Genomic DNA, 23,368 nt, shown 5'->3' with positions numbered 1-23,368 from the left:
GCGCATTTTGTGGAACCCAAGGTACGACTGCCTGATGTTTTTTATGGTAAACAGCAAGATTTTTTTTCCTTTAAAAATGCTTGTTTGTTATATTTTTGTTTCAGACCAAGGTCCTCTGGGAATGAATCACAGCGCATTGGTTTTATTATGTCACTTTTGCGCAATGAACCACAGGGGTGGGCCTTTTCTCTCCAACCTAATGATCCATGCTTAAAGTCTGTAGAAGAATTTTTTTCTGCTATGGGTCTATTATATGACGATCCTGATAGAATCTCATCTGCTGAGGCAGAACTCAGGCGTTTGAATCAGGGGTCAGGTGATGTTGAAAATTATTGCACACACTTCAGAAGATTGGCTTCAGAAGTCTTATGGAATGATCCTGCTCTGAAATGTTTATTTCTTGCTGGTCTGAGTGAAAGGGTTAAGGATCTAGTAATTGCATTCCCTGCACCTGAGACTCTGCAGGATGCCATGCAATTAGCTGTTCATGTGGACAGGAGGCTGAGGTTCAGGCTGAATGAGGTAAAGACTCCTGTAATGTCAGGTCCTAGTCCCCAGAAAATCTGCTCAGATGGCAGAGAACTGATGGAGATTGGGGCGATGTCACTGCGCTCTCAGGAAAGAGACCGGAGGTTCGCTGAGGTATTGTGTCTTTATTGTGGTAAAACTGACCATTTGATTAAGTATTGTGAGCTTCATTTAAGTAAAGAAAAAAAAAGGTCACGTACGCCCGTATTGCTTGTTTACGCTCTGCAGGAGTATTTCTTTCTGGGAGTACTACATTGCAGGGAGATTTGATTGAATTTCAGGTATTTGTGGATTGTGGTTCAACACTTAATGTGATTGATAAAAGGTTTTTGTAAAAACTTAACTTGAAATCCAAACCTTTATCATCACCTATTTCTGTGATTGCAATTGATAACACTCCCTTGAAATGTATTACTCACAAGGTTGCTGCATTTCCCCTCACTATCAATGGAGTTCACCAAGAAATTTTGGACTTGGTTGTATTAGATAATTTACCCTCTCCGGTCATTCTAGGATCGCCTTGGTTAAAACTGCACAATCCTTTACTGGACTGGTCTACTAATGTGATTAAGTCTTGGAGTCCGAAGTGCAATGATAAATATTGTAATGGTCGCATTGCGGCTGTGGAAAAAGGGGAATTACCGGTACCTAGTCAAGATTTTTGGAGGGTTTTTTCAGAGGAGGAGTCGCAAATTTTACTTCCTCATAGGGATTATGATTGCGCCATTGAGTTTGTTCCGGGAGCTACTCTTCCCAAGAGTCGCTTGTTTAATATGACTATCCCTGAAAGAAATGCCTCGGAGGAATACATACAGTCTAGCCTGGCTGCTGGTCACATTAGACCTTCTAAGTCGCCTGTGGCAGTTGGATTTTTCTTTGTTCAAAAAAAGGACGGGGGTTTACGTCCATGTCTGGATTTTCGTGAAATTAATAAGATTACCGTACGCAATTCCTACCCATTGATGTTAATTCTTGACTAATTTAACCAGTTAGTGGGGGCCAAGTGGTCCTCTAAAATTGATCTTCGGGGGGCATACAATTTGTTACGAGTGAAGGAGGGTAATGAATGGAAAACTGCTTTTAACTCTCCAGTAGGTCATTTTGAGAATCTGGTGATGCCTTTTGGTCTTAGCAATGCACCTGCATTTTTTCAGAACCTTATTAATGACATCCTGAGACCTTTGATTGGTAAGAATGTGGTTGTGTATTTGGATGACATTTTGATTTATTCACCAGATCTAGAATCCCATTGGCAGAGTGTACGTGAAGTTTTGCAGTTATTGAGTGATAATACACTCTTTGCTGAGCTGGAGAAATGTGAGTTCGCTGTGCAGAAATTTAGTTTTTGGGCTACATTGTTTCCAGCGAGGGCTTTGAGATGGACCCTGTGAAGGTTCAGGCTGTGCAGGAATGGCCTAGGCCTATTGGTTTGAAATCTATACAGAATTTTTTGGGTTTTGCCAATTATTACAGGAAATTCATTAACAATTTTTCTGTAATTGTTAAACCTCTAACCGATTTCACCAGGAAAGGTGCGAATACGGTCCAGTGGACTACTGAGGCCATTGAAGCGTTTAAGTATCTCAAAGAGAGGTTCAGTTCTGCCCCTATCCTTATGCAGCCTGATGAGACCAAGCCTTTTTTGGTTGAGGTCGATGCTTCATCGGTGGGGGTCGGAGCAGTTTTGTCTCAGAAGAACAGAGATGGAGTACATCCTTGTGCCTTCTTTTCGAAAAAAAATTCGGAAACCGAACTGAATTATGATGTTGGAAATCGGGAGTTGCTGGCTATTAAACTCGCGTTTGAACATTGGCGTAATTTTTTGGAAGGCGCTAGATTTCCTATTCAGGTTTTCACAGATAATAAGAATTTGATCTATTTGGATGCTGCCAAGCGCTTGAATGCCCGTCAAGCTAGGTGGGCAATTTTTTTTTCTCGGTTTCATTTTTCTGTTACCTATATCCCTGGTACTAAGAATGTTAAAGCCGATGCTTTATCTTGCAGCTTCTCTCCTACTGTCGGTGCCAAGGAGGAGAGCATTTTACAGAAAGGAGTTGTGGTGGCGGCATTGGACTCCATTTTGGAGGATGGGATTCTGAAAGCTTAAGATGATGCCCCATCTAACACTCCCCATGGGAGGTTGTTCGTACCTAGAACTTTTAGGAGAGATTTGTTTGTGGAGAGTCATGAGTCTCAGTTGGCAGGTCATCCAGGAATTTCTGAGGCTAAGAGATTTATCAGTGGCAGTTTTTGGTGGCCTGGATGGCAGAAATAAGTCATCAAGTGGGTGCGTCAATGTACTGTGTGGCATAGGACAAACGCTTCACATACTCCTGTTGCGGGGTTCCTTTGCACTCTGGAGGTTCCTAGTGCGCCTTGGACGCATCTCACAATGGATTTTATTACTGATCTTCCTGTGTCCGAGAGTTTTACAGTCATCTGGGTGGTCGTGGACCGTTTAGTAAGATGTGTCATTTGGTTACATTCATTAAGTTGCCCTGCGCGAAGACACTCGCTAAGGCATTTGATGAGATTGTCAAGCTTCATGGCGTTCCCACGGATATTGTTTCTGATAGAGGACCTCAGTTTGTGGCTCGCTTTTGGCTTGCTTTTTGTGACAGGTTGGGAGTCCATTTGTCATTTTCGTCTGGGTATCATCCTGAGTCTAATGGACAGACTGAAAGAAAGAACCAGGATGTAGAACAGTTTTTGCGTTGTTTTGTGGCGGACAATCAAGAGGTGTGGTCTGAGTTTCTGCCTCTCGTGGAATTTGCTCTTAACAATCATACATTCTCCTTTGCCGGGTGTTCTCCTTTTTTTTGTTGTACTGGGAGACATCCGTCTTTTGGTTCGTTCTCCAAATTAGGGTCGGCGGTGCCGGAGGAGGAGAATTTTTCCGGTGATTTGGAGAGAGTTTGGACTAATGTACGTTGCAACCTTCAAGAGGCTAACAAGAAGTCGAAGAAGTATTTTGACAGAAAACATAAGGAGGTTTTGTTTACTGTGAGTGACATGGTTTGGTTGTCCTCGAAGAATCTGCGGTTGAGGATTCCCTCTAAAAATCTGGGTCTTAAGTTTGTGGGTCCATTTAAAGTGCTTCAGGTTGTTAACCCATCTGATGTTAGGTTGGATGTCCCTACTTCCTGGAAGATTAATCCTGTGTTTCATGTTTCCTTTTTGAAAAAGGCTGATGTGTCAGATAGGGACGCCACTGTCACAGTTCCTCCTGTGGTGGAAGACGGCGAATATGAAATTTCTCGTATCTTGAATTCTTGATGACATAGAGGGAGATTACAGTATCTTGTCTCTTGGAAGGGTTTTGGTCCCAAAGACAACTCCTGGGTAAGGATGGATGATGTCTCCTAGGCTTGTTAAAGCTTTCCACAAGAGGTTTCCGGATAGGCCTGGGCCTGGAGGATGCAGAGGATCCTCATAAAAGAGGGGGTACTGTTAGAACCCTCTTGTTTGTTTTTTTTCCATCTTGTGTTTTGCGGTCACGTGACCATCTGCTTTTATACTCCAGCTCTGCCCTTTTGGCTGCGCTGGACTTCAGTGTTTGACTGTTTCTCTAGCCAGGTGCTTCGGTGCCTTTCTCTGTCAGTTCGCTTGGTCCTTCTGGACCTCTAGTACCTTTTGTCAGTTTGTCTTTTTGTATTCTGCAACAACTTCTCTGTTTAGGAGGTGTCCCTTTTTGTCCCAGTCCTTAGTTCTTTTAGGGACCCCTCCCCTTATGCTATAGGTCTTCGTTCAGACTAGCTGAGGACAAAGGCGGGTCTGTTCACTAGGAACAGGCAGCCCGCTACATCATAGGGATTCAGCTTAGTCTTACTGTAGGGACAGCTTTCCCCTATCTTTCCTTAGTACTTGTTGCAGATCATAACACTATCACAGACTATTACAAGAGACCAGATGTACAGTAATACAAAGCAGAAGACAGCAGTATGTGCACAATTTCTCTGCAGCACCACTGAAGGTTAAATTAAGTATTACACAATTTATGGTCTGTATATTTGAAAGATCTGCAGGGTTTTCTATAATCAATCATTATATCCATATGACTACTAAGTGAGGATCCTGTGAGGATACCTTCCATTAATTCAGAGTTCTCTAATAGGTTTATTTTAGTTTTATTAAGGTAACAGCCCCTCTAACCCTCAACCACCTGTTAGCTTTTAAAGACAAACTTTTACTGCTTTTTTTACTTTAAAGGGAACCTGTCACCAGAAATAATGCTGTTAACTTGCAGATATGCAGTTAATCTGTGGGTTAACAGTGTTATTATACTACCCGGCGCCTGCGCGCAGTCGAATGCAGCGGCGAGAAAATTAACTTTATTCTTCCCACAAGCATTCGGCATTCAGCCATGAGGGCGGGTGAGGCGCCGGTTTAGTTCCACTTTAGGTTTACAGAGTATAGGTTTACAGAGTATACAGAGCGGCGGCTGTAACCGCGCCCCTAGCATTTTCTCCCTACTGCATTTGGCTGCGTGCAGGCACCGGGCAGCATAAAACGCTGTTAACCTGCAGATTAACAGTGTTATTTCTGGTGACAGGTTCACTTTAAACTGAGTACCTCCTATACTTGCTGCTGTTCCACTGATTCTGGAACAGTTTTTATTTTTCTTCTGTGTCTCTCCGTGCCAAAGATATACCAAATTTTCTTTTCAGACAACTAGTTGTATACCACAGAACTTCTCTGTGAGCGCAGCCCTGTTTTGACTGGTCTGCAGAGTAGAAAAAGCTAATGCCCACAGAGAAGGTCTGTGGAATACGCTGAGCTCGTAAAATATTTGAATCGTTATTACTGGGCCATAACTTTGGAATGGAGGGGCTCATAAAAATTAAAGTTGTTCCATAATCAGTAGACCAGTGAATGGTCTTATTTAAAGGGAACCAGTGACCAGCAAAAATGTTATTAACCTGCAGATATGGGCTTAATCTGTAGGTTAATAGCATTGCTAACCGGCACGACACCTGCACTCAGCAAAACACTGCAGGGGAGAAAATTAACTTTATTCTCCCCGGCAGCATTCGGTTTCAGTCACATGGGCGGGGGCGATGCTGGTTCAGTCACCGCTTTGAGTATACAGAGCGGCAGCTGTAACCGCGCTCCCGGCACTGACTGACACTTGGCTGTGTCTTATAATCCGGTGCGCCTTATAATCCACAAAATACAGAATATGAAAATTGTTTTTTTAACGAACTAAGTACAGCGAGATATATACAGGGTGGGCCATTTATATGGATACACCTAAATTAAATGGGAATGGTTGGTGATATCAACTTCCTGTTTGTGGCACATTAGTATATGGGAGGGGGAAAACTTTTCCAGATGGGTGGTGGCCATTTTGAAGTTGAACATTTTGGATCCAACTTTATATTTTTCAATGGGAAGAGGGTCATGTGACACATCAAACTTATTGAAAATTTCATAAGAGAAACAATGGTGTGCTTGGTTTTAACGTAACTTTATTCTTCCACGAGTTTTTTACAAGTTTATGACCACTTATAAAATGTGTTCAAAGTGCTGCCCATTGTGCTGGATTGTCAATGCAACCCTCTTCTCCCACTCTTGACACACTGATAGCAACACCGCAGAAGAAATGTTAACACAGGCTTCCAGTATCCGTTGTTTCACATGCTGCACATCTCTTTAAAGGGGTCTGAATACTTTCTGTACCCACTGTATATATTTTTATTTTATTTATGGATGGTTTATGAAGTTTATGAAGCATCAATAAGCCAACATAGACGTTTAAATGGAAGCACTTCCTCTTTTGCCTCCCGACGCACTCAACTGAGTAGCATTCCCTACAATACATGCAATATATGCATATAATACATATAAAAAATCTCCAATTTATAAAAATTAATGTATTTGTGTTCATTAAATAAAATGTAAAAAATATACAAGTATTTCTTTTTTTTCATATTTTTCCACAATATTAACAATAAATAAAATATAAGAATATAAAAAATCCATAAAATAAGAAAAAAATATTTAAATTACCCGAAAGAAAAAAAGATGGTAAAATAAGGGTATTCTCAAATTTAAAAATGATAAATTATCCCCTATCTGTGGGGATGACTTCCTAATTGCTGGAGGTCTGACTGCAGAAATGATCTTCGGAACTCCCATTAGAATGAATGGATCGACTGCAATTTCACTCAGAGCCCCAGTTATCGAGATTGGTGGGGTTTCCAGCAGTCAGATCTTCAGCAATTTGGAAGTTTTCCCCTATCGCATGAATACTAAACTGCTTGTGCATGCCCTCATCATCTCCCGCCTCGACTACTGCAACCTCCTCCTCTGTGGTCTACCTGCTAACACTCTTGCACCTCTCCAGTCCATCCTTAACTCTGCTGCACGACTAATTCACCTCTCTCCTCGCTATTCCTCTGCTACCCCTCTTTGCAAATCCCGTCACTGGCTCCCAATTGCCCAGCGTATCCAGTTTAAACTACTAACACTGACCTACAAAGCCATCCATAACATTTCTCCTCCATGCATCTCTGAATTTATCTCCCAATATATTCCCTTACGTAATCTCCGGTCATCCCAAGACCTCTTTCTCTCCTTCACACTTATTTGTTCCTAACCCAATCACCTCCAAGACTTCTCCCGAATATCCCCCATCCTCTGGAATTCTGTGCCTCAACACGTCCGATTAGCCACCACATTCAGATCCTTCAGACGGCGTCTGAAAACCCATCTCTTCAAAAAAGCATACAACCTGCCATGACCTCGCTGCAACCTCAACACCACCAGAGCTACTGCAACCCCCCCAACCTACTGTCTCCTTCCCCACCATCCTGCAGAATGTAAGCCCCCAAGAGCAGGGTCCTCTTCCCTCTGTACCAGTCTATCATTGTTAGTTGATTTACTGTAAGTGATATCTGTACTTTGTATGTAAACTCTAATCATGTACAGCACCATGGCATCAATGGCGCTATATAAATAAATAATAATAATAATAATAAATAGGGGATTGTTTTGCCATGTATTTGAAGGGCTCGGATACGGCTTTAAAGAAAGCGATTCATTTTTATTATAATAAAATGATTAGAGAAAATAGGAAAAAGTGCGTACACTTTTGCATAATATAAATCACAATGGTAAAGTACTTACAGCGCACACTATACAGGAAAAACTTCACCAAGAGCAACATACATCATCTGTCCGAGAAACATCAGCCGTGAGAAGCAAAACAGTGAAGACAGAGAAAAGTCCTGGGATGAATCCACACTGTGACGTCAGGGCATCCCCTTTTAGTCCACAGGTCAACAGGCTTCTGTCTTAGCTGAAAACTTCACTAGCTTATATCTTGTTTAAAAACTAATGCTTGCGTAACCAAATGTTACACAAATTCTGACAGGTTCTATTTGTTCAATATAGTATCTTTCTTCTGAGTGGCCAGCAAATCAGATGTCAATTAACACCAACAAATATATCAAATATATCACCGGAGATGAAACATGCCAAAGGCTACTGGTACCAGATGTTTTACCATTCTATAAACACAGCATATTCTCACCAAATATCGCTAACGAATATAAACATGCATCGTTCTCACTAAACATTGATAAAAAAGCTATGCAGTCCAGGTTTTGGGAAAATTACAAAAAGTACAAGGCTAACATGAGCTGAACTGTTACTGTGAAATATCTTAAAGGATTCTTTAAATGCAGTCTACCAATATGGATTCCTGATGGCCATTAACATCTTGGCACTACAGGGATTATTTCAAACTTGAGAATTCCCCTTTAAACCGATAAAGAGTCGACTCTCACAAATATTTCATAACATAATCTCTTGGCAGATTTGGAAAATGTAGTGTTTAAGGAAATGTTAAAAGACAAGAATAAATTATAGATTTTAGTAACAGCAACAGAGCTGCGTAAGAAATGTTTTATTGCTTGTAATAGAATCATAAACGTACGTACATTTATAAAATCTGGAGGAAGAGGACAAGATATGACATTGATACTTTCTCTGCGTGTTCTGTTCAAAGACATCAAGCTCTTCTTCACAGTGACAATTAAGCATACAAGTCTGGAATACTATGTTCAAACTCTTGTTCTTGGCAGAAGTGGGGGATTTTCTACAAAGGACATAAGTTATTCAGCAGTTACAGCCTTGAATGTAATGTAGATAAAGGAAATGATACAGATTTGTTCTTGGGAGCTGAAGTGGGAGGAATTCTGCGTCATTATATTAAAACTATGTATGAAGACACTGGGACATTTCACTACACTGCAAAACGTCACAATAGAAACATTGCATTCCAAAGTTTAATATTTTGTGGATTAGCACGCACATAGCAATTTAATAACAACAAAAAAAGATTACTCACTGTACCTTGGATACAGTACATAAAGACGGAACAGTTATTTATTTTAGATCACTTTGAACCCTGTGCATCATGTACAGTAGGAAACTGTATAGCAAAAGATGGTAATTCTGCACCTAAATAAACAAGTAACACCTACAGATTTTGCTGGAGATCCACAACAAAATCCACAATAGAACTTGCATTGTACTTTTTTTCTGTCACCTGTGAACATAACCTCCCTTTTATTGAATAGAAGAATGTAAAATACAATTTGTAATAATGTAATGTATGCAAAAAAAAGAAAATATATACATATGTATGTGTATATGTAGATATAGATATATAACAAAATAAAATGTAATAATATATACATCTTGCTAATATACCGAAATTAAAAGTTGTGGTCTGCCCTAACCTCTGTGATATGTCAATCACAATTTTTTGAATGACTAATAAAAGTGAAGTTTTATTTCACCTTTTCATCACTGGAGCATTCCTGTTTTTCTTATTTCTCAAGATTAGGGCACCTTCGCTGACTGTTTGTTAACTTTGTTATTGAAGATATTACTTACTTTTATATTTTAATATTTTAAACACATCTAAAAATAGGTTTTTCAAGTCGGACAACCATGTTCACCAACGACAACTACAGTTAACTGATTACTAATGAAATCTTGCGCATGCGCAGACTGAGTCGTTGGTTCATTAAAGTAATTTATAGGTTTCAGATAGAGGAGGCAGGTCACTAAAAAAAGTATTAACCTATTATACAAAGGCAAAAGGCAGGCAGAGGGGCTGAGGAATAGTCAGACTCGCAGGAGAAGACCAAGTATAACGTCCATCCCTAGTTCCCCTGCATTTCATTAACTTATAACTTCAACAGGTGGTTGCTGAACAAAGACTACACGGAATTCTTTATAAAGGCATCATTTTAATCTGAGTCAAAGTGCCATTATTGCCATCTCTTTACATTCTAAAATCATACTGACAGGTCCTCTTTAATGGATACTTTATATATCTTTATTTTGGCTGAATTAAATATATATTTTTTCAATGTGGCCAAAATTCCTCCACAGTCATGGGAATAACTGTTCCCTGTTTATCAAAATCATTTAATTATAATTGTTGCTGGTAAACATACAAGAACAAGGTATTAAAGGGTCTGTCTTAGACTGGGGAGGTCATTGAGGGTAATATTTTGACTAATTTAAAGGGTTTTTAACACTTAATAAAAATTGGTTTCATAAAAGAAGAATAAAAGCTAAAATTACCCAGGGAATCCATTCCCTGGGATAACATTGCGGCTCTGACAGTCTCTGCTAGAAGTGAAGTGATGAAGCCTTGACCACTAGACTCCTGATCCTGCAGCCAATCAGTGACCACAGCTGTCAGGTGACTGGAACTGGGAATTGGTTCTCTGGGTTAGTGTAGCTTTTTTATTCTAATATCAGTATTGCTCCTTATTGAGTTTTCTTTTAAGGCAGGAACCTACTAGCTCTCCAATAAATATATTTATTTTTCCATACATTTAATATGATCTTTGTATTGCGTTGCTTGTATGAACCATTTAGCACACTTTTGATGCAGTTTTTGAAGCCAAAAATAGAAGTGGATTAAAAAAAAATAAGAAGTAGCATATGTCTTTTTACCATTATTACTTTCTCTTCCTTTATAATGCTGTAAAAACTGCATGAAAAACCTTAAGGTTCCCACAATGAGTATTTGGTGAGTTTTTGACGCTGTATAAGTTTGCTGCCCTAAAATTACCCAACTTTCCCAGTAACCGCGTTGTTGAGGGCATGGCTAATGTTGTGGGACACATGCTCGGGGACAGCACACAGGGAGAAATAGTGGTTGCTGGGGACCGAGTACAGAGGGACGGCTGCCACCATCAGGTTGCGGAAAGCTTCCATCTACACGAGTCTAAAAGGCAACATTTTGAGCGCAAGCATTCGCGAAATGTGTGAATTTAGTATTGTGGCCTGTGGGATGTTGGCAGCGTATTTGCTCATGCGTTCCAAATACATGTCCAAATAGTCCGTGTCCAGGACTGGGGTAGGGACAACTGAATGCTGCGCTGGGACGTGGACGTGCTTGCTGATGGTGCTAGTTGAGAGTGTGCAACTACACAAGCAGGGTGGGAGGCATCTTCGCATGGGCCATTGTCAGGGAAATCTTGAGAAATATTGAAAATATTAACCATTTCTCCCACCCCTTCTTCACCCCTCCTTTATCCCCCATTTGTCACAAGAAGAGAGCTGACAGCCCAGCATCTGTCTCTCTGCAAATTATCACCCACAGCTGACGTAGCTTAAACAAACGCTGGCACACAAGAGGTGCCACCAACCTACTTAAAATGCGAGTGTGTTTTCACTGATAGAGGCAGTGGATGATTAGATGCAGGCTTGCAACAATTTACATGTGGCTGAGGAAGTTTCATTCCCAGGACTTCAAAGGGAATTTAATCAAAGTCCCCAGACTTTTGGGCTCTGATACGAAATATAGAATATTGGAAATTCCATAATTCTGATAATGATGGGACCCATACTTTTAGTAGCAGGGTCAGCCAAGTAACAAGATGCTTATTTTTTCATAGCCGTGAGCTCCTTCGGGGGAATGTGATGCAAAAGTAACAAAATAGCAGATCACAACTACACCATGTGTGGTCTCTAAATGAAGGTAAAATCATAGCAGAAAATATGGTATCACTTTTGGGCTTCTGGGTTCAACAAGCGATAAGCTATCCAAAAAAGCAGATCTCTTAATAAAAATGTGCAGGCTAGAGTTCATCCCAAGTGATGTCAGCACAGGATGTGTGTGGGCAGGTCTCCCCTTAGGTAAAAGAGAATCCACAGAGGATAGAAGAGCATTCTTTGCGGGAGTTATATTTATTATATAGATAAAGCACTGATAGGGGGCGCTATTGGACTCTCGACCTTGACCTGCAGCTGATACTCACAGTGAACCAAAAAGGCTGCCTAGGTAAATAAAAACAGAGATGGGGTATCTGCACTGGTCTAGGTGATTTAAAATCGCTAAGGAAATTTGACTGTGAACAGATAATTAAAATGTGGATATTTATTAATTCATAGTTAAAAAGGTATAAGTACAAGGCATAAAAACTGATATTGATTTAGATAGAACTGTGGGGGTGGCTGGCCCCCTAAAAACAATATAAGAACACAGTAAACTATTCCTAAGCATCATCTTTTACTGTGTTCTTATATTGTTTTTAGGGGGCCAGCCACCCCCACAGTTCTATCTAAATCAATATCAGTTTTTATGCCTTGTACTTATACCTTTTTAACTATGAATTAATAAATATCCACATTTTAATTATCTGTTCACAGTCAAATTTTCTTAGCGATTTTAAATCACCTAGACCAGCGCAGATACCCCATCTCTGTTTATATTTATTATATGCAACAGATCCTGTTTGATAACAGTCAAATCAGAGGAGAGCTCCCCTCCAACTATATTGAATCGTCCCAGCGATCATATAGTAAGTTTCTGCTTTAATCCTTATTAATTTATGTAACTGCATATGTATTGTAAATGTCTCCTTTGTAAAATCTTGTATATTTTTCTTAAACACTGCCCCCCTTTTGGATTAAAACTAAAATGTAATAGTCCTGTTTCTTTTATTCTGTAATCGCTCCCTCTCCCGAAACCATATACACTACCAGAAAGCAGGCGTCCGGCCAGGACTGTATTATAGTTCAAACGCGGTCGGTGGTGGCAGCAAATAGTAATAATTGGGTTATCGTGAAGCTGACAGTGACCGTACGGCGGGCGCACACACTTATTCCATGCATTGGAATCCGGAGGTGTGAAGCCATATGCTCACTGGTCGCTTGCCGATAGCTACGTAGTGAGTAGTTGGGATCGCGTGCTTGCGTATCCCTGATGAAATTCAGACAGACTGATGGCAATAGTGAGATATTGTGTGATCTGCCTGGTGTCGTCACTGTGGAACCCTGACAGCCATGGACAGGGGATTGGCGTGCACGCACAACAGCGGAAGAAGCAGTGGTGTCACCCGCAGACACTGTTTCTGGACCCTGGGGTTTGGCCCACTTAGTAGGGTACTTTTCTGCCATGTGCCTGATCATGCTGGTGGTGGTCAGGCTGCTAGTTTTGCTACCCGTGCTGATGCTGGCCTTGCAGGTGGTGCAAATGGCCTTTTTGGGGTTATCTGCAGAGTCTTTAAAAAACAACCAGACTCAGGAAGACCTAACAATTGTACTGGCAACTTCCGTTGTGTTAGTGTTTGGGTATGTGCCCACAATGCGCAAATGAAGCAGAAATTTGCGCTTCATTTCTGCATGTCATTTTCCCGGAAAAACGCATGCGGAATTTGGTATGCATTTTTCGCGCGTAATTCGCGCGTTTTGCACATGTGGAATTGCCTTGCGTTTTATACTGCATTGTAGATGGCAATTCCGCATGCGTAAACACACAAAGAATTGACATGCTGCGGAATTTTCCGCACATCAAAAACAATGCGGAAAATTCCACAGAATGGGCATTACAATTGCGGAATTACATAGAGGACCATGGTAGAGGGCTTAACATGCTTTTATCATGCGTTTACGCTGCGGAAATTTCCGCACAAAATACGCATGAAATACACATCGTGGGCACATACCCTTATGGGGAACGATTTGCGTCTGCGGCCACCAAACAGCTTCTTTCTGCCTGTTGTGGTGCTACGCCACACTCCCTCTGTATGCTGCTACCCTCGCTCTGCATGTCCCTCTTCCATTCTACAAATGGAAAAGTGAACAGCTCTTCTGAGTGTCCAAGTGTGGGATCAGTTGTCTTCGGGCATTTGGCATAGTGGGAGGAAGGAGGATCAGGGTGAGGAATATGCTGTCCAGACTCACGGCTACTGAGACTTGACTATGTGGAAGACAGGGTGTTGGTGGTGGTGGCAAAGTAACTGGAAGCATTATCTGCTATCCAACCAACAACCTTTTGACACTGCTCTGGGTTCAATAGTGGTGTACTGCAGTCCCCTAGTAATTGGGACAAGAAGGTCGAGCTACAAGATGTGGGTGTTTGTTGTGGCACAATTTCAGCTTGCCCACGCCACCTCCTCGGCCTCGGCCTCTGCATGCACCATCACCATCACGTCCACTTCCCCATCCCTTGCCATGCACCTTGCCCATTTTAAATGGAGGACAATATTTTCCACGTTCATGAGAAATAGCTGATTTTGGAACGCAGTTATATGTGATACATCTGACAAAGAACCACGGTTTTAAATAGCAGACATGTAATTTACTATTATTATTCTACACAGAGACCTAGTGTGAATAGCTTGACCAACACACTGCAACGAAATGGAGGCAAAAAAGGCTGATTTTGGAACACTGTTCTAGGTGATATGTCTGACAGAGAACCACGATTTTAAATAGTAGACCTGTAATTTACTAATATTATTTTACATAGAGACCTAGTGTGAATAGCTTGACCGACACACTGCAACAGAATGGAAAAGGAGGCAAATATTTTTCAGATTCAGTTCAAATTTCTGGATTTTTATAGCTGAAATATGGAACAGATATGGCTGTATTCTGCAGTGCTAACAAGCAAATGGGCAGAAAAATGGTGTACTCTGGATTGCTTTTTAAGCAAATAACCAGGATTAAGATAAAAGAAAGATTGCCCTGGCCCCTGATATATGGGGCCATGTCTACAAATATCTGTAATTACAGCAGCAGCAGACAGGACGTTCAATGGACCCGCTTGCATTATATGCCCTGCAGTCTGCCACATGCCCTGCCTGCCTGCCTAACTCCTGCTATCACCACTGAATATACGCAGCTGGATTAGTCCTCAGAAGGACTGTTAGTTCAGATGGTTATTTATATATATATATATACATATATATATATATATATATATATGTTGTGGAATTCCTATACTAACTATAAACAAGCAAATCTCTCCCTGACTCAGCAGTACCTCTCCCTACTCTGCCTGTTTCCGGGGTAGACTGTGATGAGCATAGCGGCACCAGTTCTTATATAGACCTGATGATGCTGTGTGGCCAGCCAATCAACATGGCTATGGCCAGTGTGTGGCAGGCAATCCCTGCATTTTCATTGGCTCTCTAAACATGCAGGGCGGGGACTCGAGTTCCCGCCCGAGCAAGCCGGAAATACTCGCCGAGCTTGTCGAGCACCGTGATGCTTAGGTGAGTACCGAGCAGTTGCGAGCACGTTCGCTCATCACTAGTCAACAGCAGTCAGTCACTGAGATCCAGATCATACAATCTGGATCGGCAGAGCTACTGAGCTCAGTGATTGACTGCAGCACTATAAAGTGAATGTCAGCAATCCAGTAAAACAATAGCAACTGGAGCAGCGCCAGAGACAGAGAGTGACTGCAGGAGAATGGAGCAGAGCAGCACCATTGAGTTTGATCAGAGTGTGATCATAGTGTGCACCGAGTCTCTCAAATGAGGAGAAGATAGTAACATAGTTTTTTTAAGGTTGAAGGAAGACTAAGTCCATCTAGTTCAACCCATAGCCTAACTTGTTGATCCAGAGGAAGGCAAAAAAAAAACATGTGGCAAACACTAAGCTCCACATTGGGGAAAAAAATTCCTTCCCGACTCCATACGACAATCAGACTAGTTCCCTGGATCAACGCCCTATCAAGGAATCTAGTATTTATAACCTGCAATATTATACTTTTCAAGAAAGGCATCCATGCCCTTCTTAAATTTTAACAGTGAATCATTCATTACAACATCATGCGGCAGAGAGTTCCATAGTCTCACTGCTCTTACAGTACAGAATCCCCGTCTGTGATTATGATTAAACCTTCTTTCCTACAGACGTAGAAGATGCCCCCTTGTCCCCGTCTCAGGCCTCAGAATAAAAAGATCAGTAGAAAGTTCTTTGTACTGTCCCCTCATATACTTGTACATAGTAATAAGATCACCCCTAAGCCTTAGTTTTTCCAAAGTAAATAACCACAAGTGTAATAGCCTGTCTTGGTATTGCAGACCCCCCAGTCCTCAAATAACCTTGGTCGCTCTTCTCTGCACCTGCTCTAGTTCAGCTATGTCTTTCTTATACACCGGAGACCAGAACTGTACAGAGTATTCTAAGTGTGGTCGCACTAATGACTGGTATAGAGGTAAAATTATGTTCTCCTCATGAGCATCTATGCCTCTTTTAATGCATCCCATTATTTTATTTGCCTTTGCAGCAGCTGCCTGACACTGGCCACTAAACGTGAGCTTGTTGTCCACCAATACACCCAGGTCTTTTTCAGTTACAGTTTTGCCCAGTATTTTACAATTAAGTATATAATTATACATTTTGTTTCCTCTGCCCAAGTGCATTACCTTACATTTATCCCCATTAAAGCTCATTTGCCATTTATCAGCCCAAGCTTCTAGTTTACATAGATCCTCCTGTAATATAAAATTGTCCTCCTCTGTATTGATTACCCTGCAGAGTTTAGTGTCATCTGCAAATATTGAAATATTACTCTGTATGCCCCCTACAAGGTCATTAATAATTATGTTAAAAAGAAGGGGGCCCAATACTGACCCCTGTGGTACCCCACTGTTAATTGAGACCCAGTCTGAGTGTTTTCCATTAATAACCAGCCTTTGTTTCCTATCACTGAGCCAATTCTTAACCCACATACATATATTTTCCCCTATCCCCAAGGTTCTCATTTTATGTATCAACCTTTTGTGTGGAACCGTATCAAAAGCTTTTGAAAAGTCCATATACACAACATCCACTGCATTTCCTTGGTCCAGTCCAGAACTTGCCTCCTCATAAAAACTGATCAGATTAGTTTGACAGGAACGGTCCCTCGTAAACCCATGTTGATATTGGGTTATGAGGTTATTCTTCTTCAGATACTCTAGTATAGCATCTCTTAGGAAACCCTCCAGGATTTTACCCACAGTAGAGGTTAAGCTTACTGGCCTATAATTTCCAAGTTCAGTTTTTGTCCCCTTTTTGAATATTGGCACCACAATTGCTATACGCCAGTCCTGTGGCACAGACCCTGTTATTAATGGTCTATCTATGACATTACTTAATTCCTGCAGTACTCGTGGGTGTATCCCATCCGGGCCCGGGGATTTGTCAACTTTAGTGTTGAGCGAGCACTAAAATGCTCGGGTGCTCGAAGCTCAGGCCCAGCTCACTGTGATACTCGGGTGCTCGACCCGAGCAATGAGCCCAATGTTAGTCTATGGGAGACCCGAACATTTTTGCGGCGGCTCCCCCGGCAATCTGTAGAAAGCCTAAAAAGTGCCCAAAACGATAGTGACAGTGCTCAAATGACATGGGGACAGCATGGGGATCGCCCCTGGAAGCATTTCTGACCCCAGGTCACTGCTGTCAACAACGTGGTCAGAGGTATTAAGCCACTTTTACAGGCTCACAATAAAATGTTCAAAAATGAAAGTGAAAGTGCTTTCCTGTGAAATATGTTAACCCCTTAACGACCATGGGTCTTTCTGTTTTTGTGTTTTCCTTTTTTGCTCCCCTTCTTCCCAGAGCCAGAACTTTTTTAATTTTCGTTCAATATGGCCATGTGAGGGCTTATTTTTTGCGGGACGAGTTGTACTTTTAAAGACCATCACTGGTTTTACCATATCGTGTGCTGGAAAATGGGAAAAAAATTCCAAGTGCAGTGAAACTGCAAAAAAAATGCAATTCCACAGTTGTTTTTTGGGTCCTTTTCTTACCACGTTCACAGATTGCTAAAACTGACCTGCCATAATTATTTTCCAGGTCGTTACGAGTTCATAGACACCAAACATGTATAGGTTCTTTTTTATTTAAGTGGTGAAAAAAAATCCAAAGCTTGCAAAAAAAAAAAAAAAAAATTACGCCATTTTCCGAGACCGTTAGCTTCTCCATTTTTCGGGATCTGGGGCCAGGTGAGGGCTTATTTTTTGCGTGCCGGGCTGACGTTTTTATTGATACCATTTTGGGTAGATCCGATGTTTTGATCGCCCGTTATTGCATTTTATTGCAAAGTTGTAGCGACCAAAAAAACTTAATTCTGGCGTTTAAAATTTTTTTCTCGTTACGCCGTTTACTGATTGTATTAATTCTTCTTTTATATTGATAGATCGGGCGATTCTGAACGCGGCGATACCAAATATGTGTATGTGTTTTTTTTTTATATATATATATATTTTATTTTGAATGGGGCGAAAGGGGGGTGACTTAAACTTTTATATATTTTTTATTTTTTTTATTTTTTTAAAAACTTTTTTTTTACACTTTCTGCTTGCTTCTATAGTCTCCAGAGGAGACTAGAAGCAGCAGTTGTCTGATTGCTTCTACTGCATACAAGCGATGAGCAGATCGCTTGTATGCAGGAGAAATGCTCACTTGCTATGAGCGCTGACCACTAGGTGGCGCTCATAGCAATTGAGACATGACAACCACAGGCGTCTGCTGCAGACCCTGAGTTGTCATGCCCACCCATTGGTGACCCGCGATCACGTGACGGGGTCACTGATGGGCGGGGCTTAGGACTCCCGGAAGCGCGAGTTAAATGCCACTGTCAGAGATTTAACATGTTAACAGCCGCGGGTGGATGTGCTCGCTTCAGGGCGGGCTCACCGCCGTAGCCCCCGCTGAACCGGCCTTCCCGACCTGGTGCGTACTATTACTGACCAGGTCGGAAAGGGGTTAAGGAACATCTTTTCCAGGGTAAAGACTTGTGTATAAGGTAAAATAAATAACCAAAAACAAAAATACTCCTCCACACCTTGGGCTATGTTCACAAGTAGCATTTTTTATGCGTTTTTGCACGTTTGTATTGCTTTCAACCGTGACAAATGCATTCACCTGGAAATGTCATTTTAACATTTTACAACCTTATCTGGCCATGTGCTGTGTGACACATGCATACAGTGCTAAAAAGACATGGGAACAGCATGGGGAAGACCCCTGGAAGCATCTCTGACACCCAGGTCACTGACTAAAAGTGTGCCCATCAGAAGTGATCCTTGCCGCATCAGAAGATGCAGACTTGCAACTATCCCCGTGCAAGTCCTTGTCCCAGGGCAGTGTTCAATTGTACCTCCCCCATAACTTGCAATACAAGCGCAAGTATGCAGCCTGCCACCCACCCACCCGCAGGCTGCAATACCATACTGCTAGCTTGCTTGCACTTGAAATTGGGCCTTTTAGGCATGTGGAGGTGGAATCTGGCCACCACGTCATGGCTGCGTCGGTAGCCTGGTATTGATACTCAGTCCCCAGCCGCCCGGCGGCCGGGTGTCCACGCTTGGTCCCCAGCCGCCAGGGGGCGGTCGGGTGTCCATACTCAGTCCCCAGCCGCCCCACGGCCGGGTGCCCACACACAGTCCCCAGCCGCGTGGGGGTGGCCGGGTGTCCATAAACGGTCCCCAGCAGCCCCTATTTGTCCCGGTGCGCCTTATACACAAGCGTGCATACCAAAACATTACCTGTGCCCTCCCCAGTGCATTTAGTGGGAAGGACAGCCTAACCACAAACACGTGGACAAGTGAATGTGGCCAGGAATGGTCCATCTCACTGACGCCTTCACACTGGGTTAATATTGTGGAAGCCGGGACACAGTTGGACACTGGGATGCAACACGTCCTCCAGACATAGAGGATTGCGGGTCCTGGGTCAATCAGGCTTCAACACAAAGTTCAGAAGGTAGACAGCAGCAGTGGTCGGCCTCCTACACAACGAGTAAATTATTCATGATCATGAGGCCATCCACCTCTTAGCTTTCTGTTCCTTGGAATGCAAGCGCATGTATGTAGTAGCAGCTAGGCCTGAGGTGGTCAGTGTTTTGGCGCATATTCTACCTCCTTCGAGGATTGCTGGATGTTTTCCTGCTACTATCCCAGTTCTATGACTCCCGTTAAAACAAAGCTTCAGGTGATGAATGATGGATGAGGTGGTGGCAAAGGAGAAAGAGCAGGAGGAACAGGGACCATTCACATCAATATCAGGCCAGCCAACCACACATGTCTTGTAGGATATGTTTCTGTACCAAAAGGAGCTGTTCAGCTACACAGTTATAAGGCATACAGTGAATGCAATGCCTACCAAAAATTTCGAGGCACTCCAATGCCCCTTGGAAGTGACATGGAGGTCAGAGGGCCTTAACTAAACCGTTTTTTCCATTTATAGCAACTGGGTCTCCTGTACACTGTTGGCCTAAGCAGGGAATGGAAGGCTTTCCAAAAATTATTAGGCACTGCAATGCCCCTGGAAACAGACGTGGATTACAGCGTATTAAAAACCTTCTACCCATTATTGGGGAGTGGGTCTCCCTTAGTGTTCGCCTATGCATTGAAAAGCAAAAGCTGACAAAAATTAGGAGGAAATGCAATGCCCGTTGCAAGAGTCATGGAGGTTAGAGGTAATTAAAAACAACATGTCAATGCCCCTTGGAAGAGCTGTGGAGTTCAGAGTGGTTTAACAAGACGGTTTTAATGCCCCTTAGAAGAGACGTGGAGTTCAGAGTGGTTTAACAAGACAGTTTTAATGCCCCTTGGAAGAGATGTGGAGGTGACAGTAGCTTAACAAGATGGTTTTAATGCCCCTTGGAAGAGTGGTGGAGGTTACAGTGGAATAAAAAGACAATATCAATGCCCCGTGGAAGAGACGTGGAGGTCACAGTAGCTTAACAAGACGGTTTTAATGCCCCTTGGAAGAGTGGTGGAGGTCGCAGTGGAATAAAAAGACAATATCAATGCCCCTTGGAAGAGTGGTGGAGGTTACAGTGGAATAAAAAGACAATATCAACGCCCTGTGGAAGAGACGTGGAGGTCACAGTAGCTTAACAAGATGCTTTTAATGCCCCTTGGAAGAGTGGTGGAGGTCACAGTGGAATAAAAAGACAATATTAACGACCCTTGGAAGAGACGTGGAGGTCACAGTAGCTTAACAAGACGATTTTAATGCCCCTTACAAGAGCCATGCAGTACAGCATATTAAAAACATTATTCCCATTATTGGGGAGTGGGTCTCCCATAGTCTTTGCCTATGCCTTCCCAGCAAAAGCTGCCAAAAATTAGGAAGGGGGAACTTGCAATGTCCCTTACAAGACCCATGCAGTACAGCATATTAAAAACATTATTCCCATTATTGGGGAGTGGGTCTCCCATAGTCTTTGCCTATGCCTTCCAAGCAAAAGCTGCCAAAAATTAGGACAGAGGAACTTGCAATGCTGGCAACATGGACCACGGTCACCCTGGTGGTATAGTGGTCGTGGAGGCTGAGGATAAGGAGAAGTGCAAAAAACAGCCGAAATGAGGAAGCGTATACCCATGTGTGGGTGTGAAGCGATGCATGAGAATGCACCTCCCGAAATAACACAGTGGATTTGACTTTATGTTACTCTGCTGTCATTTGGTGGTGATGAGAAGTCTGGCTCAATCCAGCCCTTGTTCAATTTGATAAGGGTCAGCTTGTCAGCATTGTCAGTTGACAGGCGAGTGCGCTTATCAGTTATAATTCCCCCAGCGGCACTAAAAACACGCTCCGATAACACGCTAGCGGCAGGGCAGGCCAGGACCTCCAAGGCATACAGAGTGAGTTCATTCCAAGTGTCCAGCTTGGATACCCAATAATTAAAAGGCACAGAGGAATCACGGAGGACGCTGGTACTCCCTCGCCATCTTTTGAAACTTTCCACTCCTTGTGAGAGTACCCTGCGCCTCAGGGCCTGTAAGCTGGGCAGGTCTCAGAAAACTGTCCTAGAACATTGACAGTGTTCCCCTGCCTCTGCTGGATTGGAGTTGCGTCTCTCTCGCCTGTATGCCTTTGTTGGGCAGCGAACTGTGACCTCTGCCACTACCGTGTTCAGATGGGAATTTTTTTAATAGTTCTGCAGCAAGGGCCTTCTGGTACTGCCCCATTTTTGTAGACCTCTCCAACTCAGGAATAAGAGAGTGAAAGTTCTCCTTGTAGAGGGGGTCTAAAAGTGTCATCAACCAGTAATGACTGTCACCCAACATTTTGACAATGCGAGGGTCACGGTTAAGGCAGCGTAACATAAAGTCAGACATGGGTGCCAGACTGGTAACGGGCAAGACTTCCGTGTCCTCACCAAGATGACGACTGATAGTGTTGAGCGATCACTAAAATGCTCGGGTGCTCGAAGCTCGGGCCGAGCTTACCGTGATACTCGGGTGCTCGACCCGAGCAACGAGCCCAATGTTAGTCTATGAGAGACCCGAGCATTTTTGCGGCAGCACCCCCGGCAGTCTGTAGAAAGCCTAAAAAGTGCCCAAAACGATAGTGACAGTGCTCAAAAGACATGGGGGCAGCATGGGGATCGCCCCTGGAAGCATTTCTGACCCCCAGGTCACTGCTGTCAACAACGTGGTCAGAGGTATTAAGCCACTTTTGCGGGCTCACAATAAAACGTTCAAAAACGAAACTGAAACGGTTTTCCTGTGAAATATGTTAAGGAATTTCCTTTCCAGGGTAAAAACTTGTGTATAAGGTAAAAACAAAAATACTCCTCCACACCTTGGGCTATGTTCACAAGTAGCATTTTTCATGCGTTTTTGCACTTTTGTATTGCTTTCAACCGTGACAAATGCGTTCACTGGGAAATGGTTTTTTAACATTTTACAACCTTATCTGGCCATGTGCTGTGTGACACATGCATACAGTGCTGAAAAGACAAGGGATCAGCATGGGGAAGACCCCTGGAAGCATCTCTGACCCCCAGATCACTGTCTAAAAGTGTGCCCATCAGAAGTGATCCTTGCCGCATCAGAAGATGCAGACTTGCAACTATCCCCGTGCAAGTCCTTGTCCCAGGGCAGTGTTCAATTGTACCTCCCCCATTCCTTGCAATGCAAGCGAAAATATGCAGCCAACCACCCACCCACCCGCAGGCTGCAATACCATACTGCTAGCTTTCACTTAAAATGGAGCCTTTTAGTTTGGAGGAGGCCGAAGCTGGCCACTACCTCATGGCCGCTTCGGCAGCGAGGTATCCATACTCTGTCCCCAGCCGCCCGGCGGCCGGGTGTCCACGCTCGGTCCCCAGCCGCCAGGTGGCGGCCAGGTGTCCATACTCGGTCCCCAGCCGCCCTGATTTCTCCTGTCACCTTCCCCCACACTTTTCTTAGCCGGGCCTGCTTTAGGGCAGCATTGGACGAGCCCACCAGAGAACCAGACTCCTCCGGTGGGCCCTGGCTTCTCCATCAGGGGAGTTGAGAGTGCCTAGGTGAGGAGCATGATGATGATGATAGAAGTTAGCATCTGCTTTGTTTTCTTGGAATGCAAGCGCATGTATGTAGTAGCGGCTAGGCCTGAGGTGGTCCTCGTTTTGGCGCATATCCTACCTCCTCCGAGGATTGCTGGATGCTTTCCTGCTACTATCCCAGTTCTATGACTCCCGTTAAAACAAAGCTTCAGGTGATAAATGATGGATGAGGTGGTGGCAAAGGAGAAAGAGCAGGAGGAACAGGGACCATTCACATCAATATCAGGCCAGTCAACCAGA

This window comes from Phyllobates terribilis, unplaced genomic scaffold, assembly GCF_046119375.1.
Source record: "Phyllobates terribilis strain yellow unplaced genomic scaffold, ASM4611937v1 Scaffold_2__4_contigs__length_985480577, whole genome shotgun sequence".
NCBI lineage: Eukaryota > Metazoa > Chordata > Amphibia > Anura > Dendrobatidae > Phyllobates > Phyllobates terribilis.
The sequence above is the reverse complement of the archived record's forward strand: the minus strand, read 5'-3'. Positions refer to the sequence as shown.